Source organism: Rhineura floridana, chromosome 7, assembly GCF_030035675.1.
Source record: "Rhineura floridana isolate rRhiFlo1 chromosome 7, rRhiFlo1.hap2, whole genome shotgun sequence".
NCBI lineage: Eukaryota > Metazoa > Chordata > Lepidosauria > Squamata > Rhineuridae > Rhineura > Rhineura floridana.
This window is the reverse complement of record NC_084486.1, coordinates 1,594,969-1,606,044: the sequence shown is the minus strand read 5'-3', so window position 1 is coordinate 1,606,044 and position 11,076 is coordinate 1,594,969.

Below are 11,076 nucleotides of genomic sequence, written 5' to 3'. Positions count from 1 at the left end.
AGCAAGAGACTGTAGCGCATTCATCTACTGTGGCTGAGTATGTATCAGCTGATGAGGCATGCAGGGAAATGCTGTGGCTACGCAAGCGTCTACGAGACTTGGGCGTATCTGAACCAGAGCCTATCAGAATACTTGAGGACAATCAAGCCTGCATAAGACTCGCAGAATCAGAAGGGCAAAGTTCTCGGATGAAGCACATTGATGTGAAGTTTCCCTACCTTAAGGACATAAGGGAGAAAGGACTTCTAGAGATGGCCTACTGTCCAACAGAAGAGATGCTGATTTGACCAAACCATTGGGCAAAGTCTGACACCAGAAGCTACGAGGCAAGATGCACCTTGTAGAATGAACCAAGTTCTCGTTGAGAAGGGGTGTTGGAATGTATGAGGTTCAACTCCAACTTGTGGGTTGAGGCTGCATGGGGCTAAAGGCATAGCTAGAGAGGAGACCTCTTGGTTGCTAGGCTACACCTGTCCTTTGATCTCTAGCTGTCTCTTCCTTCCTGCTTTACTGATATGCAAGGAATGTTGATCTCAGTTCCTTCCCGCCTCCCCACAGTCTTTCTTCTTTCTCGAGAGGGGAGCAGACATCTTTCCTTTGTCTCTCCTCTCAACCAGCATGAGGGCTGCACTGGGACCAGTGCAGGCTGCTCCAACATAGTTAGTTAGCTAGATGTAAGGACTCTTTCCTATCAAGCATGTACTTCCAGAATGAAGTAGCTCTTTCTTATTTTAAAGCTTAAAGTCTCTGACTAATTTGCAGGGAAGGTAGAATCTTAGCAAAGATTCAAACACACACGCACAAGCTCACTCAAAATTCTCCGTTCTGCAGCGCAGCATTTCGACACTCTCCGACAATTTTTAGCTCTCCCCTCCATATCCGTAATGTCAAGTTGTATTTGGCCATGTCATGACATTACGGTGCATTTTCCCAACACCGTTCCAAAGCATTGGCTGCTGCTACAAGGGGGTGGGGAAATGTAAAATGCAGTGATGCCACAACGTACAAACTACATGCAGCATTAAGTCACATGTTAAAACAAGAAAGCTTAACATGGACACCTTTATTTTGAACAAAATCAGCTGTGGGGCCCTCATAAGGAACATTGGACCGTTTTTCAGCTGAAAATTGAACTGTTTGCTCTCAAAGGTGCTGTTTGTGTTAAAAAACAAACAAATCTGCACTTAAGGCACAGATACATAACTAAGGTGTTGGCTCTAAGAACATAAAAATTACCTTGCTAGATAAGATCAAGACTGTCAAAACCAACATTCGTTTCCACTAGCAGCAGGCAGCAGCCACCCAGATACCGCTGGCAGTTCACAAACAGGACATGAAGATCATATCCATTCCAGTTGTTCTTTTGTATACAGCAAGGATGGGAAACCTCAGGCCCAGAGGCTGAATGTGACCCTCCAAGCCTCTCCATCGGGCCTCAGGACTCTCCTCAGGTGACATCCTTACAGGCCCTGCTTCACACCCTCCTGATATCTGGGAGGATGTGGCATTAATGCATGAAAACAGCGTGTTGATTCCCCCTCCCCCAAAGTTAAATATTTGTCATTGCATTCATCTTGTGGAAATTACATTGCAACTCTAAAAGTACAAACTTTTTCCTATATAAAATATGTCTGAACTGATTCAAAATAGCTGAATTGGTTACTGAACCATTTTTGAAACTTTCTGTCTGACCCAGGATGGAAAGCTTTTCTAAAATGCTGATGAACCTAAATAAAAACCAAACTAAAAGCATTCCTCTCCTAGTTTTTTCCAGGGGAACATTTTGCTGTACAGCAATCATTCTGCTATTACCTTTGATCCTTTGGCAACTCCGCAGGAGGCAGTTTGCTTCTAATAATGTGGCCTTGGAGTGACATCATGTGTTCAAATGCAGCACTGCTCTTTGTTGATATTGTTTTCAGTGTTATGTAGTACTGGGCCAAAATGGGGGAGTGGTAATTAAAGAAACGTTTCCAAACACACATACAAATTGACTCATACCCATTCAGTAATATTTCTTGCTCTATGACGGGATGCAAAACCGTTTGCAAACAGGACAGAGGGAAGGCAACTGAGCCAATGTGACTTCTTCCTGGTCCAGTTGTGCAGATGGATGGCATGCATATCCACAAGTGCTGGTGGCAGAGACCCGCAGATCCCCTGTTCTCTACCATGTGGATCTGTCAAGGATCTCTCCATTTTCTCTCAACCTCCAAGCTGGCCTTAACTATCCATCCCCAGGAGTAGACTTCTGCTACCACTAAAACAGGAAGCATCTCTATAAGAACTGTTTCCAAGAAAGCATACATTGGTTCAGACTGCACAAGTTAATTTGCTAACATTGATGCAGAACTTGCTATATTCTTCTGTTTGTTCCATATTCCACTTGAAGTGTACCAATTTTTTACAGTGAGCAGCTGGTAGCAGCCCTCTTTTGCTCAGACCTCTTCAGGCTGAAAACCCTTCAGGATGAATTCTTCAAGCCTATTGTTTCATCAAAGTTCTCCAAACACCCATGTTGAACCAAAATTCTTCATACATCAAGTAGTGTTTTCCAAACTAGCAACAGAATGAAATACACCAAAGTAGGGACACACTTGCTGCTCTACAAGTTCCAGCGCATCACCACCTCTTTTCTGAAAACTGATTAGCAGATCAACCCATTGCTCCTCCAGCTGCAGCCAACAATGGAAACACTTTGCTTTAGGCAACTAACAGTTGTATGGGATCTTTCAGATCCAGAAGTAAGGAAGAGCTTTGCCAGAGCATTCTTTCCTGTAGCCTTCGCTGTGTACACACTCCTGTTTCCTGTTTGCATCCAGCGCACTCCCACTGCTGGTTTGGGAAGTAGTGTCCACACAACATTAGCCACCATTTTATTTATTTATTATTTGATTTATATCCCGCCCTTCCTCCCAGCAGGAGCCCAGGATGGCAAACAGAAATGCTAAAAACACTTTAAAACATCATAAAAAGACCTTAAAATACATTAAAACAAAACAACGTTAAAAACATTTTTTGTAAAAAAGCTGTAAAAACAACTTTATAAAAAAGGGTTAAACATATAATTAAAGAAAACATATTAAAAGCAACTCCAACTCAGACGCAGACTGGGATAGGTCCCAACTCAAAAGGCCTGTTGAAAGAGGAAAGTCTTCAAAAGGCGCCGAAAAGATAGCAGAGATGGCGCCTGCCTAATATTTAAGGGGAGGGAATTCCACAGGGTAGGTGCAGCCACACTAAAGGTCCATTTCCTATATTGTACAAAATGAACCTCCTGATAAGATGGTATCTGCAGGAGGCCCTCACCAGCAGAGCGCAGTGATCGGCTGGGTATATAAGGGATAAGACGGTCTTTCAGGTATCCTGGTCCCGAGCTGTATATTTATTTAGTATAGGACTTTGTACACCAAAACTAGAACCTTGAACTTGGCCCGGTAGCAAATGGGCAGCCAGTGCAGTTCTTTCAGCAGTGAGGTGACATGTTGGCAATACCCTGCCCCAGGGAGCAGTCTCGCTGCTGCATTTTGCACCAGCTGCAGCTTCCAGACCAACCTCAAGGGCAGCCCCACATAGAGCGCATTACAGTAATCCAGCCTGGAAGTTACCAGTGCGTGGATAACAGTGGTCAGGCTATCCCGGTCGAGAAACGGCCGCAGCTGTCTTATCAGCCGAAGCTGGTAAAAGGCACTCCTAGCCACTGAGGTCACCTGGGTCTCTAGCGACAAAGATGGATCCAGGAGCACACCCAGACTACGGACCTGCTCTTTCAGAGGGAGTACAACAGCATCCAAAGCAGGCAACTGACCAATTATCCGAACTTGGGAACCACCAACCCACAGTGCCTCCATCTTGCTAGGATTCAGACTCAGTTTATTGGCCCTCATCCAGCCCACCAACGAGTCCAGGCAGTGGTCCAGGGTTTGCATGGCCTCTCCCGATTCAGATGTTATGGAGAAATAGAGCTGGGTATCGTCAGCATACTGCTGACACCTCGCCCCAAAGCTCCTGATGACTGCTCCCAAGGGCTTCATATAGATTTTAAACAGCATGGGGAACAAGATGGGACCCTGCAGCACCCCACAGCACAACTGCCAGGGGGCCGAAAGACAGTCACCCAATGCTATTCTCTGAGAGCAACCTTAGAGATAGGATCAGAACCACTGTAAAACAGTCCCTCCAATATGCATCTCACCAAGTCAGCCCAGAAGGATACCATGGTCAATGTTATCAAAAGCCGCTGAGAGATCAAGTAAGAATAACAGGGTCGCACTCCACCTGTCCTTCTCCCAATAAAGGTCATCCATCAGGGCAACCAAGGCTGATCCATAACCAGGCCTGAACCCAGACTGGGATGGGTCAAGATAATCTGGTTCATCCAAGGGTACTTGCAATTGCTGTGCCACGACCCTCTCAATCACCTTCCCTAAAAAGGGGGTATTTGCTACCGGTCAGTAGTTGTCACAAACCAATGAGTCCAGGGTGGGCTTTTTCAGGAGTGGCCATCTTTCAAGGCGGCTGGAACCACTCCCTCTTCCAGTGATGCATTGAACACACTCTGGATCCACTCGGTCAGACCCCCTCGGCAAGCTTTAATAAGCTAAGAAGGGCAATGGTCGAGAGGACACGATGCTGGCCACATCATCGCAACCACCTTGTCCACGTCATCAGGCCACATTGACTGAAACCGTTCCCAAGAAGTTGCAGCAGACTTTGCACTGGACACCTCATTGAGGACTACACTGGATGTGGATGGGGCATCACGACTGCTATGGAGGCGAGCAACTTTAACCTCAAAGTGCCTTGCAAACAATTCACAGTGGGCCTCCAAAGGGTCTAAAACTCCATTTCCTGGAGTTGATGTCAACAGACTCCTGACAATACGGAAAAGCTCCACTGGACGGCTACTTGAGGATGTGATGGAGGCAGAGAAGTGGGCCTTCTTCGCCGCTCTCACCACCACACAGTAGGCACGGTTATGATGTTTTACTTGTGTCCGATCAGCCTCACAGCACGTCTTTTGCCACTTTCACTCTAGCCATCGTCCAGCCGGTTTCATTGTCCTTAGCTCACTGGTGTACCAAGGTGCAGACCGGGCTCCACAATGCCGGAGAGGGCGCTCGGGGGCAACCGTGTCAAGAGCCCGAAGCGCCTCACTGTTCCACAGCGTGACAAGGGCTTCAACAGGGTAACCTGCTCTATCTACTGGGAACTCCCCCAGGGCAATCAGGAATCCAGTGGATTCCATTAGGCTCCGGGGGCGGACCATCTTAATCTGTCCACCACCCCTGCAGGGGAGGATCGGAGCCATAAATCTAAACTTCACCAGGCAGTGGTCTGACCATGCCAATGGAGTGACATCCACCCCCCCTATCTCCAGACCACCCCTTCCTCCATCTGGAGCAAAAACCAAGTCGAGGGTGTGCCTTGTCCTATGTGTCGGGCCAGTGACGACTTGAGACAGCCCCATGGTCGTCATGGAGGCCATGAAGTCCCAAGCCAGAACACTGGAGGCAGCCTCCGCATGGACATTGAAATCACCCAGCACTATCGTTCTGGGCTCCTCCGATGCCACAGCCGAGACGGCCTCCGCCAGCTCAGTCAGAGAAGCTGCCGGGCAGCAGGGTGGACGGTACACCAGCAGCAACCCTAGTTTACTGTCTCCTCAGCCCAACACCAGGTGCAGGCCCTCACAGCCCCCTCCAAGACAGAGTGGTTTCCTGGTGACAGAGATGGAAGGTCTGTAGACCACAGCAACTCCTACTCCCCTCCCCCCGGTCTCTGCAGCCTGTGCTGGTGTTGCACCGAGTATCCAGGTTGGCAAAGCTGGGTCAGATCAACTCCTCCCAGCTAACCCACCCAGGTCTCAGTAATGCACACCAAATTGGCACCATCCATATCTATTCTTTATTTATCCTATAATTTCTTATGAAATACTACATTTTGATGCATTTTCCCCCAAACCACCCTTGATCCAAATTGAGAGAAAGATCTAATTGTATTTTAAGCCTCTATGAATGAGACTGGCCTGCCTTTTCACCGCTCCAAAATCAGCCTGTTCTTCACACCTTGGACAGGCTGCTGTGCTGCCTCTAGTTGGTATTCGTACATGTACCTGTGTATAAGCCCCCGGTACCTGGGTTCAGCTGCTCTTGAGAAAGAGTCTACACATGGTGATTGGAAAAATCACCATGTGTACTGGTCCCCTGAAGAAAGGGGTCTTTTGTTCATGTGTTGACTCTCTTTGCATTGCTGTCCACTTGGGAGTTGATAGTGAGTAATTAGTTTTCCTCCTCGGGGAGAGCCTGAGGCCTCGTTCTAGCAGCAGCTGCTGCTGCCAATCACAAATGAGCTCAAGGAAATGTCAATTGCTGGAGCCATGGAGCGGGAATAGGGTTGCCAGGCTCAGGGCCTGATCCTGATCCTGTACCTTTAGGAGAAGAGAAAGTCAGCCAAGTGCAGGTGTTCTTGCAACCCTGTAATGGGAAAAACCACAAGGTGGAATTCTCCCTTCCCCCTGCACAACATTGAAAGATACAGAAGACCTCTTGGTTGCCATTTCTATATATTTTAAAAGAAAAAATACTCTAATTGGTTGTCCTTTTCTATAGTTCATTCTACAGCCATTGACAGTAATCACTCAGTCTTGTGATTCAGCTTTGCATTTCTGCTTTGATACTATAAATTATGCAAATAGATTGTGTTTAAATTATACAAAAAGTTTGTAATGCTATATTTTTTTAATATGTCACATAGCGTGCCTGAGGAAGATCCTAATTCACAATGAAATGGACACCTAATAAAGTACATTTTTGTGAACCTGGAGGTTTTCTGTCCTCTTTTTCCTGCATTAGTACTTTCCCACATTTTCTTTTCTGTTTCTTGCTGCTGCTGGTATCAGCAGAAGTGCAAAGAAGTGCCCTGGAATGATGAACCTGATTCATTCCAGCAAGAGCCTTAAGAACACAGAGTAAAGCAAGATAGGAGTCTGCGTTATGCTGAGTTAGACCATTGGTCCATCTAGCTCAGAATTGCCTATGCTGGCTGGCAGCAGCTGAGCAGAGCTACAGGCAGGCTTTTTCCCCCAGTCCTACTTGGAGATGTTGGGAATTGGACCTGAGACTGAGTTACAGTGGGAATTGCACCGTGGGGTTTCAGGAAGCATCCCTTGATTTTCTCCCAGTCGGCATTCCAGCCATGGCCCATAATTCCATCCCTGCTGCTATGGCTGGTTACTCTCCACATTTACCAGTCTCCACCTCCTATTGCCCCATGTCAGTGTGTGCAGGTGTCTGTGATATCGCGACAGCAGCCCAGCATGATACTGTGGCACTGCCGAGCCACAACTCACCTATGAAACAGGGCTGGGAAATCAGTAATGCCATTGGTGCCATGAAGCAGCAACAACAGTAGCCACTACCACCACAGCAGCCAGAGCTGCTGAGAGACGGAAGACAAAAGGAAGATTCTGGGGGCAGTGAGATGCCACTCTGGTGGCATCTGGAGGAGAAGAGCCCTTGGGTTGCCAGCAACTCAGAAGATGGAGTAGTTAAGAACCTAAGAACCTAAGGAGAGCCCTGCTGGATCAGTCCAAAGACTGTTCTCACAGTGGCCAACCAGATGCCTAACGGGTGGGACGTGAGTGCAACAGCATTCTCCCTCCCACTCATCTTTCCCCGACAACTGATATTCAGAGGCATACTACCACTGATACGGAAGACATCATGGCTCGTAACCATTGCATTACCCTGAATGAACTTGTCTAACCCCCTTTTAAAGCTGTCGATGTTGGTTGCCATTACTACATCTTGTGAGAGTAAATCCCATGGTTTTAACTAGGCACTGTGTGAAGAAGTACTTCCTTTTGTCTGTCCTGAATCTTTCAATATTCAGCTTCATTGGACGACCCCAAGTTCTAGTATTAAGAGTGAAGGAGAAAAACATCTGCCTATCCATTTTCTCCACCCCTTGCATAATTTTATACATCTCTATAATAGATGGATTACTCATTATCTGTCCTAAAGTTAAACTAAATGCTGCAACCTTTCCCCATACGGGAGTCGTTCCATCCTCTTGATCATTTTGGTTGCCCTTTCCTGAACCTTTTTCAGAGCTACAATATCCTTTCTGAGGTGAGGCAGCCAGAACTGCACACAGTACTCCAAGTGCACATCTGTGGGCAAGCAGATGTCTGCCCTGCATACCCAGGAGGAGGCCCAGTCGGCCCAGAAGAGGTTGAATGACCCCTTTGGATTCATCTTCAGGATTTCCTGGGCTGGGATTTGGGGCTTCACAGAGACACTAGATCAGACCCTGAAGCAGGAAGAGATCATCTGGAACTGGTGCAGGGCACAAAGGTAGATAACCTGGAAGGTGCACAGTCACCAGGCAGGGGAAAGTTTGGCTGTGGGGAACGGGTACTTCACCTGACTGCATTCCTTGCAACTTCTACAGGAGGAGTCCCCACCCTGAGAGACTTTCAATAGCAGCCAAGGGGAAGATCACAGCACTCACTGCAACCAGGCCCCAGGCAGGCTGCATTGCTTGCCATGGCTGAGGCTGCTCTCCCTTTCTGGGGGTGCAAAACAAAATGGAGGAGGCAGAGTCTGTAGGAAGTAAGCTTAATGCAGGCTGATGTGTCAGCCCCACACCGGTGTAGCTATAGGGTAGACCTTGGGTTGCATAGGTGGCATCTATGGGAGCCATCTGCCATCCTGCTAGGAGCTACATGAGCTGAGTGCTTCTTCTCCTTTCCTCCCGGACATGCCCCACATTATCACTGGGCAGCCCACCCCGAAAGCTGTGAGAGCTGCTCCACCATGAATGGCTCACTGCCCTGGAAGAGAACATTCTGGGCACACTGGTACCCCTGGAGACTAGCCATAGGTCATTTCCTGCGGCTAGGGTCCTGTCCTGCCGACCTCACTCCGCTCTGTGGGGCCTAATCTCCATGAAGGGGGAGACCCAACAGCAGCAGGAGCCACAACGTCTGCAGAGAGGGAGGGGGAGAGTGGGAAAGTGCAGCAGCAAGAGCCACTGCGGGGGGTTGGGGTGGGCAGGAATCTGCACTTAAGTTGGGATGGGAAGCAGTAGGAGAGCCTGAGCCCGCCTCAGCTGGTCATTCTCTGCAGGCCCACACCCAGCACCAGGCAGCTACAGAATTATGGCAAGATCTGGTAGCCTTCTACCAAAGGCTGCAGGGCTTGCAGGAGTCCATGAAGGAAGAACCGGCTGCCCTCCAGACCTGGATCCAATGGACTGAGGAGGCTCTGAGCCACACTGAGCAGCAACTCATGGGGCTCAGAAACAACCAGGCCCATGTGCCAGGACCCCTTGAGTACTTTGTCTCCTCCAAACCCCTGCAGCTGGAGTGGAGGCTGTATGTGAGGCTGGTCAGGAGCACCATGACCAGGGCACAGGGCCGGCACCAGAAGGTGGCCACGTTAGGCCCTGGCCGAGTGCCCTGTGGTCCAGTGGGGCCCCTAAAGGGCCTCTTCTTAGGCTGGGAGGGTGGCACTCCCATTCACTAAATCTATGGCAGCGTCCTGCAACCTGACCCTGCTGCGGATTGCAGAGAGAGAGCTCCCAGGCGCACACACGCAATACAGGCAGCATGGGCTTCAGTAAGCTCACATGGACACCCCACCTTCCTCTCCTGTCAATGTGTGTGTGTGCACGCTTGCCATCACCCAAGTTGGCAGCAGAGGCTTCCCTAAGGGGCTGACGCACACACCACCAACTTGGTTGATGGCAGGCATGTGCACTATGCATGCACGTTATTCACATGACACAAAAGATAGGTGGGGCACCAAGAGGGCTTATAAGCCTATGCTGCCTGTATCGGGGAGAGTGTTGAGCTATGGCACTTGCAGGTCCAGGGCAGGCTGGGGGCCAAGGGCCCAGTCATGCCTGGCACCGGTCCTGGCAGGGCAGGTGAGGGATGTGGTGTTGTTTAGTTACCCTCTTGCTCACTGAATTGTCATCAACAGTGGGATTCCTTTCTCTTTAACCCACACCTGTTCCCTCTTCCCCACTACTGCCAGGTCAACGACAAAGGACAAGTGGGATGGTTTGGAGCAGCAGAGTGACTGCCACATCCCAAGCCCTACCACTTGCCCTCATCCTGCCCTGCTTTGGGGCTTTTCCACAGGCTACCACTGGTTGGAGGACGATCTGTGGTGGCTACCTTTTGTGCTGAGTGGGGGGGGGCCCTCCGCAGCAGCCTAGACTGACAAGGAGACAATAACCTCCGCCTTATCCTAACCTTCCTCCAGGTTTGGGGGTGAAGGTTGCAATTAGTTTTTAGGGATGGACAAATCCGCTGAAGTGCCGTCTGCCTGTGTTCTCAGCAGCGCTGGGACTAAGGATAGAAGCACACGACACTAGTCGAACCCCGCCCCTTTTTGCTGTAAAACCTGGTGGAAGCAGCTTGAGTGTGTTTTGTTCAAATTCAGCTTCAAAGAGATTTAGCAACTGATCGGCAGATCAACCCGTTCCCTCTCCAAGAGGCTTTGATTTTGTGAGTAGTAAGTCCATCCCATCCCATTTCTGGGTGGAGTTTCAACGGAAAATCCTTTAAACTCCACCTGAGAAACATGCTTTTTTTAAAAAAAAAGGACTGAAAAGGTAGTCCTACGACTGTGAGCTATCTCCAATTCCCCTTCCCGCTCCCCCATGTCCTTCGATGGACTGCCTTCAGGTCGATCCCAAGTTATGACGATAGGGTTTTCATGGTAAGCGGTATTCAGAGGGGGTTTACCATTGCCTCCCTCCGAGGCTGAGAGGCAGTGACTGGCCCAAGGTCACCCAGTGAGCTTCATGGCTGTGTGGGGATTCGAACCAGTCCGACACTCTAACCACTACGCCACACTGGTGCTGCCCTTCAAACCTTCTTAAACAGGGTATTCAGCCGCCCACAGCCTGAGCAAGAGCAAGTTCCCAGAGAGCAATCCGTGGGATGTCGTCAAATCGCATCGCTCCCACAGGCTGCCTTTCGCCCTCGTATTGCTTTAACCTCCCCCACGCACCTCCGACCGACCGTGTGGAAGAGAGCTGGCCATATAATATGACGGAGAA